Below are 10,792 nucleotides of genomic sequence, written 5' to 3'. Positions count from 1 at the left end.
GCTACAGAGAAGGACTCATTAACAACCTGTAATATGCTGGCAAAACAACTTTGCTTGCTGAAAGCATAGAGGACTTAATATTTACTGATGAAGATCAAAGATTATAGCCTTCAGTATAGATTGTACTTTAATGTAAAGAAAACAAAAGTCTGGTAGCGTAGTGGTTACGAATCGGGCTGCGAACCGCAAGGTCAGCAGTTCGAAACTCCCAGTTGCTTCGCCAGAGAAAGATGAGTCATTCTGCTCCCGTAAAGATTTACAGCCTTGGAAACCCTGTACAGGGTCACTATGAATTGGAACCGACTCCACGGCACACAGCCAGCCACCAGAGCAACAAACATGATAGATGGAGAAAAGATTGATATTGTGAAAGACTGCATTTTGCTTGAATCCACAATCAGCATTCATGGAAGCAGCATTCAAGAAATTAAACAGAGTATTGCATTTGGCAAGTCTACTGCACATGACCTCTTTAAAATGTTCATAAGCAAAAATATCAGTTTGAAGGACTAAGATGCACCTGATCCACGCCATGGTTTTTCATTTGTCTCAGATGCCAGAATGCTCCCTAAAAGACAGGATGGTGAGACTTTGTTTCTCTTAAATCAGTCATTTTATACAGAGGAACCAATCCCTGGAGAAGGACATTATGTTTGATCAAGTGGATGGTCATTGAAGAAGAGGAAGACGCAACATGAGATGGATTGGTACAGTGGTGGTAGCAATGGCCTTAAGTGTAACAATTGTGACGATGTAACAGGAACTGGCAGTGTTGTTTCATTCTGTTGTGCATATGGTTGCTCTGAGTGCAAACTGACTTGAAGGCATCTAACAGCCTCTACTCTATCTCATATTTGTTGTAACTCCTTACCCTGCTCAATTATATTCCATCATTTTCTTCTTTATAGCTATTACGTCCTTTTGGTAGTAGTTTGTTCTGTTTTTTTTTTTGTTGTTGTTATTGTTATTGTTGTTGTTGCAGCATTGACATCATTGCAGAATTCACTTTCATGTGTCTGCCACCCACAACCCCAAATAAAATCTTCTTTTACCTGCTTCAGGCATGAATGCTAACTTTGAAAACTATCATAGTACCAAACACATTGGAACTATTGTGTACATGTTTTATGCATAAAAAATAATTCTGAAAAAATGAGTATGTCAAATAGTATAATCTATATAGTGATATGAAAGCATTTAGCAACACAGGGAGAAGTGAAACACTGAATTTGAAGCATCATTTCTACAATCAATCTGCACATCATCTGTGTAAAACAGTAAAAATCATTTGCTTGGACTGCTAACCTCAAAGTCAGCAGTTCAAAACTACCAGCCATCGTGTGGGAGAAAGATGAGGCTTTCTGCTCCCATAAAGACTTACAGCCTTGGAACCCCTTATGCAGGGGTCACTATGAGTTGAAACCCACTCCACAGCACACCACCACTAAGTAAATAAGAATACAACACTAGAGAAGTAGTTTAACCCAGAGCACATATAAGACCATAAGGGTGCCAAGTTAAAATAAAATAAATAAAAAAAGAAAAGAAAATGAACTCTAGCATTTTGATTGCCTTCTTTGTATGAGGTTTGGTGTGTGCTCAGTACATTTGATTTATTAGGTCGTATGTTTCTCACTGTGCAGCCCCCAAAAGAAGATTTATCCCCATTGGTTTCCAAATGAAGAAACTGAAGTAACAGAGTTTTATATCATTTTCTCAATGTCACACTGCTAATGAGTGGCTGAACCACAAATCTGATCCAATTTAAAAACCCATGCTCCTTGATTGACCACAACTACCACTGAAAGGCTGCTGCTCTTCTGTCTTTTTGGATGTTTTCCAATTTTTCCAACAAAACAATTAGACCTAAGACACAGAAACACTGATTTTTTTCAACCACCCTTTGCCTTCAGTGGAATGATGCTATTATTTTAAGTTATAAGTATATTCAAATGTCTAATTATTTTTAAAAATGCAATTAATTGAACTCTGAATAGATAAAAGGCAAGTCATTGTAAATATAACGAACTAAATAAATAAAATGAATATTTTTGCAGTCAACAAGGAGCAATAATGTTTTTCCTCATCATTATAGTGCCAAAACTCATCAACCCCCCTGCAGTTTCCATGAATACAAAGTAAAGACAGTAATTGGGAGGGCTGGGGAATACAGCCTTTTACTTGAGTCCCATACTAAATAATTCTGCAATAAGATAGCTAGCAAAAAATATGTTTCCATCAGGTAATCATATCCACAAAAGGCAGAGCTTTTCAATGTGCTCCCTGGGATGATGAGGTAGCTGCAGGGATTCTCTGCTACTCCTACATTTTTCCACTTTTGTAGGAGGCAGAAACAAATCTTCTCCAAATGATTCCTTTAGATATGAAACAATCACCAGAGGCTAATTGAAATAACATACAGTTGGAACAAATTAAGCATTCTTCCTTTAGATAAGAGATAGAAATTATAAATCCTTTAAGAGTGGCAAGTGTGGAAAAAATTGAAATGCAATTAAGTGTCAAAATTAATGGCATTTCCAAGTTGTTTATTATATCATCTCCAGAACTGCATTGAAGTTTGGGGAACTCTGTATTTATCTTAACCAAACTTTTCACAAGTTAAAAAAAATGTATATAGATATAAAATATATTACAGATCAGCTGCTCAATCACTGCTTAAAAGTACAGTTTTCTTCTTACCTTTCTCTCACTTCTCCTCTCTTTCCTAACTAGCGTGTGGTTTAGCAGTAGAAAGTTCAGATCTCAAGACTTGTTTCAAGTTGTAAGTCAGTCCTATCTTCCTTGGTAGTTATTACTTGACATTTATTGAAACAGGTAGGTATATTGCATTTCCTACTGAAAATTGTACAGTGTCAAAGACATGTTGCTGTTGTCACCTACAAAAGCTGATACATAGCTATTGTGAATGGTTTGTTCTCTGAATAAATTTCAACATAATTTGTTGGGTTGCCACTTCATATTACTAGATAAGCCTTTGAATGGCTAAAATGATCTATTCATCTGTCTGGAATCTGGCATAGATCTAATGAGATACCGTGTATAAATACATTTATGCATAATATCCAACTCAGTAAGTAGCAGTTGCTTCCTAACATATACAGATACTGGATAAATAGAAGAATTTCCTTATGACTGTTACTTTGGTGATTAGGAAATTAGTTTGTTTATCCAATATCTGTGTATGCTAAGAAGTAACAAATTTCCTTATCACCAAATTAATAGTAGAGTTCCTGGTGTCATTTATCTTTAGGGCCTAAAAAGTGTTCCTGTTACTTTAAAGACAAGAAACAATAAAATACCTATAAACAAAAACTAATTTAAAAGATGAGGGAAGTAGAAACTCCTCTTCCCAAATGTTAGTATTATTAAATCTTCTTTGTTTGAAGAGAACAGATGTATGTTTTGTTTTACTACAAATTAAAGAGGGGACGTTGAACCTGGTGGTACTTAATAGGTATCTAATGAATACAGCTCCCAGAAGGAAATAAAGAGGCATGGCGTGTAAGAGAAGAATTTAATTTAGACCTTGAAGCAAAGAATGTAAAATTCAATGTCTTGAGTCAAGGGAATTCCTGTTTTTTCTCTTGAATATTAAGCAAGAATTATTTTTATAATAAAAGCTGTGACTTTAAATGAACCAGTGTCATGTAGCTCTATGTGTAAATCCACCAAGTTAATGTCATAATTGTTGTTGTTATGTGCTGTGGAGTTGGTTCCGACTCATAGTGACCCTGCACAGGGTTTCTGAGGCTGTTAATCTTTACGGGAGCAGAACACCTCATCTTTCTCCCGTGAAGCAGCTGGTAGTTTCGAACTGCTGAACTTGCAGTTCGCAGCCCCTTTCGTAACCACTACGCTACCAGAGCTTCATAAAGCTGAATAATCACAAAGGAATTACATAAATAAACAGTATCACCTAGAAATGTACTTCCATATACATTAGTCAAGATCAAATATTGTGGAGAGAAAGAAATGTTTTCCAAGTTATAAAAAACTTGGATTGCATTTTTTTTAAATCATACTATTAGGACATGTCAGAGTGTAACTGTCAGGTTTGTTGATCATATATTACACCATCTTGACGGTCTCATATGTATTGTCTAGACTAGATTATAAATTCTAAAGAGGAGGGACATTATATCATTGTACATTGAAATTGTAGGCCCTCCAGCAACTATTTGAAGGAAGAAGAATCATTCTTAATTATTAAGTAAACAGATGGCCTATTGGAATAGATCTATTCATGCTCTCTTCCTCTTGAGTCCATTGTTCCTCACCAACATCATGTACTAACATACATGGGAGACCTCATCAATCATTTTATCTATATATCCCTATCTGCCTAATGCTTTAGCACCTACTCTTAGTATTACAAAGGAGCCCTGGTAGCATAATGGGTTGCGTACTGGGCTGCTAATCACTAGGTCAGCAGTTCAAACTACCAGCCACTCCACAGGAGAAAGATGAGGCTTTCTGCTCCCTTAAAGATTTACAGCCTTGGAAATACTGTACAGGAACTGATTTAGTGCCATACCACCATCACCACCTTACTATTACAGAACTAAAAGATAGAAAGAATAAAGCAGAAAATAGAAGCCTTTGCATTGTATCTTCAGCTAACATTTATTAATAGTTTATGTTGTTGTTAAGTGCCGTCGATTGTTATGGGTCAATTCTGAACCTCCAACCTTGTGGTTAACAGCCCAATCTTGAACCCACCAGCCCAACCTGCCCCATTTTAAAATGTGCTTAAATACTATTGTTTCATTTAATTAACTTAAGGAAAAATAAAATGGTTACATCAATATGCAGAAAATTATTTTGGTACGGGTCATACTTGGATTTCTAAATGATTTAGATAACAAATAAAATAAACTGAAGTTGCTTTATCCATTCTGACACATATATATATGTATTGTGTGTGTGTAGTAATAGCTATATCATTTTTCTATCCTAATGATCATTTTAGTAAAAAAATAGGCAATACACTTCCATTAAAATCCATCTTTTGATTGTCATCAAATTGGCTCTGATTCATGGCAATTGAACAAAATGCCTTTGGTCTTGTACATCTTCATTATTGTTGAAATATTTGAGTCCATTTTTGAATGCCTTCCAAATGAGGGGACTCAAATTCTAGCACTCTACTGAACAGTACTTTTTCTGATATCTAGGGTTTATGCTTGAATTTTAGGAATTATACCAACATATCTTCCTTCCAAGTCTGTCAAAGTCTAGAGGCTCCTCTGAAAATTCATGTTCTGCTCAAAATAGAAAAATTCTAGTCTAATTGTTGACTGATTTGTCTTGATTACAACTCCTAAGGTTGTTCAGCTCCATCTGTGTGTGCCAATCCCACCCCATTTGTACCACTACCATAATCAACTTTTGCCTGGGGACTACCTTTGAATTGACCTCTGTACTTTTTGTCTTCCCTTCCTTATAATCCTTACTTCCTTCAATACATTGTTAACTCCTTAAGGGTAGAGATTGAGATTAGGTATTTATTTAGGAAGGGTACCCCCAGAATCGGGCCCCTGAGAAATAAATAAGTGAATGTAAGGCAACTTTAGACGTGCCAGTAGGAGAGGCGAGAGTTGAGCCAGTTAAAGAATAGGAGTAGGTAAAGCCCTGTAAAACACACTTCCAATTTACCCAGGAGGTGGGCAAAACAAGGTTGCTAATTTTAAGCTTCCATCCATCCATCCATCCATCCATCCATCTTTGGTTGAGGCTTGCTGCTGGGGGGGCGTAACTTCTGGCACTTTCAGCCTGCTCAGTTGTCATGATGAAAGAACACCATCAACCTAACTTGCACAGGCTCTTGTATTGGACTACTGGCAGCAAATACTTGACTAGTGAGAGTTGAGGGGAGAAAAGCCTGTCAACAGCGGTGTCTACTGTAGTATCATTTTTGCTCACTAGCATCTGTTCATGCCTAGCACTGTGCGTGACACATAGTAGGCAGAAAAAGATCAACTCAAATAATAGTTCTTACATAAAAAGAGTTTAGGGTACAGTGGAAAAAATAAGACACTGTCAAGCCAGGATCAAACACTGTTATTACCTTGGCCTTGATCATTAGTAAATATATCTCTTGTCTTAGAAATAGATAATGTTCATAAATATCCCTCTTATTAGGAGATAAACATTTCCAAGATAAATGAGTTCAAGCTTTTTCTTAAAGTATAGAGTTTAAAAATTGCATGAATAACATTGTACTTAACATATATTTTCTACCTCAAGCATTATTAGTTTTAATCATACCTATTTCGGCCTCTAGTTTTGTACTGAAACACGATCCATTGACTAAGAGCTACAATGATAGACTACAAGCCAAGTGGAACATGCATCTTACTCTTTTTATACTTTCCATGATTTGGAAAGGTGGTGGTGGTGGTTATTATGTGCAATGGAGTCGGTTCGGACCCATAGCGACCCTGTACAGGGTTTCCAAGGCTGTAAATCTTTACGGGAGCAGAAAGTCTCATCTTTCTCCCGCGGAGCAGCTGATATTTGTGAACTGCTGACCTTGCGGTTTGCAGCCTGATTCATAACCACTACACTGCCAGAGCTCCTTGCAAAGGCAGGCATTCAAATAAGTGTTTTTCTAACTAAATTGTTGTTCTTTTTGTTTTTTTGCTTCAATTAAGGGGAAAGTATCCATACCATTCAAAGATAGAAAGAAGAAATGAGTGATAACATACAACTTCTTTCCCCTCTTATTTCTCTATGGTATGAGTTCCCTTTCCTTCAGGCGAGTATCCGTTACTTAGGTCCAAATGCCTAGAGAACTTAACTTCTGGACTATATAGGGTAAGTCAGAAAGAATTGCTACAAAATCAGAGAAACCTTTATTAAATAAAAATACCAAAATTGAAATGATTGTTTTTCAAACTATCTTCCATTTATGCCTGTACATTTCTAAATCTGGTGTCTCCATCTTTACAACATTTTTTTTTTTTTTTTGAAGAATTCTGCATTCTTTAATGTACATGTTGGCATCCTCAAAGGATTCAAATCATGTTCCTTTTAAAGGTTCTTTGAGTTTGGGGAGCAAAAAGAAATCTGAAGGGGCAAGATTAGGGTTTATGATGGATGGGGCAAGGTTTCCCAATGAAATCCTCATAGGGTAGCTTTTGCAACCCTCAGAGAATGAGCAGGGGGACTGGTGTGATGGAAAAATAATTTTTCAGAGAAACTTTTCTGGCCCTTGTCTCAGCAATGCAATTTTCCATTTTAAGTTTTTTCATTATAAGCTTCTGTGACCATCTTGTGTCCTTTGAGAAAAATCTATCAAGATTATCCCCTTTGGAATCCTAAGAAACAGTAGCCAGAACTTTCTGAATTGACCTCTTTTTCTTTAATTCATTTTTGAGGTCTTTGCCACCTTCCTTAAAATGCTAGATCCATCAAAAATTATTGTTATATGTGATGTAGCATTACTATAAACTTGTTGAAAAATTTAAATTTGGGAAGCTATCTACTGGAGTTTTTTTGAGAATTAGATATTAGCCCTGACATCAAAATTGTTTTTTTCCATAACACTTTTTTTTTTTAAGTGCCTTGTTGTTGTTGCTGTTGTTGTTAAGTGCCATCAAGTCGGTTCTGACCCATAGCAACCTAGGTTTCCAAGGAATGACTGGTAAGCTTGAACTACAGACCTTGTAGTTCAAATGGCTTTGCAGTCTGGCACATTAACCCACAGCACCACACCAGGATTCCTTTAAACACCCTTGTTGTTGTTGTTGTCAGGTGCCATCAAGTCGATACCGACCCATAGCGACCTTATGCACAGGAGAACAAAACACTGCCTGATTCTGGGCCAACCTTACTAATGCTGTCACCCTTGAGTCCATCGATGCTGCCACTTGGCCAATCCATCTCTTTGGGGATCTTCCCCTTCCTCTCCAACCCTCCACCTTACCAAACATGATATCCTTCTCGAGCGACTGGTCCCTCCTACAATATGTCTGAAGTATGAGAGATGCAGTTTGGCCATCTTGGCCTCCAAGGAGCCCTCTGGCTGCACTTCTCCCAAAACAGATCTATTGGTTCTTTTGGCAGCCCATGGCACTTTCAGTACTCTCCTCCAACAACATATCTCAAAAGCATCAATTCTTCTACGGTCTCCCTTGCTCACTGTCTAGCTTTTGCATGCATATGAGATTATTGAAGTTACCATGGATTAGTCCTCAAGCTGACATCTTTGCTCTTCAACACTTTAAAAAGATCTTGTGCAGCAGATTTGCCTAATGCAATATGTCATTTGATTTCTTGACTGCTGCTTCCTTGAGTGTTTATAGTTGATCCAAGAAGAATGAAGTTCTTGACAACTTCAAACTTTTGTCCGTTCATAAGAATGTTGGTTATTGGTCCAGTAGTGAGGATTTTTGTTTTCTTTACATTGAGATGCAAGGTATACTGAAGGCTGTGCTCTTTGATCTTCATCAGTAAATGTTTTAAGTCCTCTTCACTTTCAACAAGCAAGGTTGTGTCATTTTCATATTGCAGGTTGTTATGCACCCTGTTGTTGTTATGTGCTGTGGAGTCAGTTCTGACACATAGTGACCCTGTACAGGGTTTCTGAGGCTGTAAATCTTTACGGGAACAAAACGCCTCATCTTTCTCCCATGGAACAGCTAGTAGTTTTATCTGCAGCTGCCTGAATAATTTATTTTAGAAATATCAGCACAAGGCTGGTCCCTATGAGTCTAAGGTTAAGAATATCCCCACTGTTGGACTTTTCTGATGTGCTATACCACTCCATTAACCAACTTACTTAACAACTCTTGTCATTTAATAGCAGAAACATACCACTCCATAATCCTTGATATCAGTCACCACTCCTGTCTCCTGTCAAGTCCCAGGGTATGCAACACACTGAAATGTTCTACAAAACTCACAATTGTTCAAAAAAATGGTCACACAATTATGGAGGCTGGCAAGTCCCAAATTTATAGTTCAGAGATCAGGGTCGAGTAATCTTCTTACCCACGTGGTCTCAGAAGCTGAAGATCCCAAAGTGGCAGGTCAGAAACAGGCTGTTGATACACCAGGCTGCAGGAGCTGATGAATAAGGTCAGGTGATGGGCCAAAAGTCCCATGAACTGAAGGTCAGACGTAATTAGTCAGATGTAAGATCTAGGGCAAGCGAGTGAACTTGTCCAAAGTAGTCTTATAAATTGGCATCAGACTATTACTGCAAGGAAAACTAAGGATAGTGACTTTAGTCACACCCTCTAGTAAGTGGGGACATCCTTGATCCTTAATTCCGCTATAATCTTGGCTCCTTAATGAGCCTTAATCTTTATTCTTTGCATTTCCTTTCAAAATGGGTTCATAGTTACAGGCTTAGCGACTAGGATGTACAAAATGGAGAAATTTGGCTAGAAGGGTCATCATAAATCGTTAGCTGCCCTGCAGCAGCCATCCGATGATTACAGCCACAACCCATGCTGTGGAGTTCGTTCTGATTCATACTGATCTATAGGATTGTTGTTGTTAAGTGCTATCGAGTCACTTCCAACTCATAGTAATCCAATATAGGGTTTCCAAGCAGTGGCTGGTGAGTTTGAACTGCTGACCTTGTGTTAGTAATCTAGTTCTTGTCCTACAGGACCACAAGGCCTCAGGGTGGAACTAAGTCATAGCTTCTAAGGCTATAAATCTTTCTACCATGGAGTGTCTAATGGGTTTGAACTGTTGAGCTTTCAGTTGGCAACCCAGTGTACCACCTTGTTTTAACATGTTTGTTTGCACTAAATAAACTCGAATCCTAGTAGCAATTTTTTTTTTTTTTAATTCACTCTCATGTTTCTAGCTAACATATTTAACTTTCATGATGAAATTTGCTTCTTTTCCTATTAGAATAGAGAGGAGGTTTTGGGAGAATAGAGAAAGTTTGTGCCTTAGGTCAGGTTTTCTAGAAAACCAAAGTAGCTTATATATGTGTGTATTATATAATACACACTTATATAAATATATTTACATAGTTGTGTATATCTTTGTTGTTAAGTGCCAATGAGTCAGTTATGACTCATAGCAAACCTGTATAGAGGTTCCAAGGAGCAGCTGGTGGGTTTGAACCACTGACCTTGAAATTCAAACCAACCATGCTTTATAGTACTTTATCCTACAGTGCTATACCAGGAATCCAATACATGCATACATATTATATATTGTTGTTGTTATTGTTAGGTGGCATCGAGTCGGTTTCAACTCATAGCGACCTTATGCACAGCAGAACGAAACACTGCCTGATCTTGGGCCAACCTCACTATCCTTGCCATGCTTGAGCCCACTGATGCTGCCACTTTGCCAGTCCATCATGTTGAGGGTCTTCCTCTTTTTCTCTGACCCCTCTACCTTACCAAACATGGTTGCCTTTTTCAGTGACTGGTCTGTCCTGACAATATGTCCAAAGTGTGAGGGATGAAGTTTGGCAATCCTGGCCTGCAAGAAGCACTCTGGCTGCACTTCTTCCAAAACAGATTTGTTGGTTCTTTTGGCAGCCCATGGCACTTTTTCAATATTCTCATACAACACCATAACTCAAATGCATCAATTCTTCTATGGTCTTCCTTATTCAGCTTTTGCATGCATATGAGGTTATTGAAAATACCATGGCTTAGGTCAGGCACACTTTAGTCCTCAAGCTGACATCTTTGTTATTCAACACTTTAAAAAAGGTCCCTTGCAGCATATTTGCCTAATGCAATACGTCACTTGATTTCTTGACTGATGCTTCCGTGAGTGTTGATAGTTGATC

This window comes from Chrysochloris asiatica, unplaced genomic scaffold (assembly GCF_000296735.1).
Source record: "Chrysochloris asiatica unplaced genomic scaffold, ChrAsi1.0 scaffold00025, whole genome shotgun sequence".
NCBI lineage: Eukaryota > Metazoa > Chordata > Mammalia > Afrosoricida > Chrysochloridae > Chrysochloris > Chrysochloris asiatica.
The sequence above is the reverse complement of the archived record's forward strand: the minus strand, read 5'-3'. Positions refer to the sequence as shown.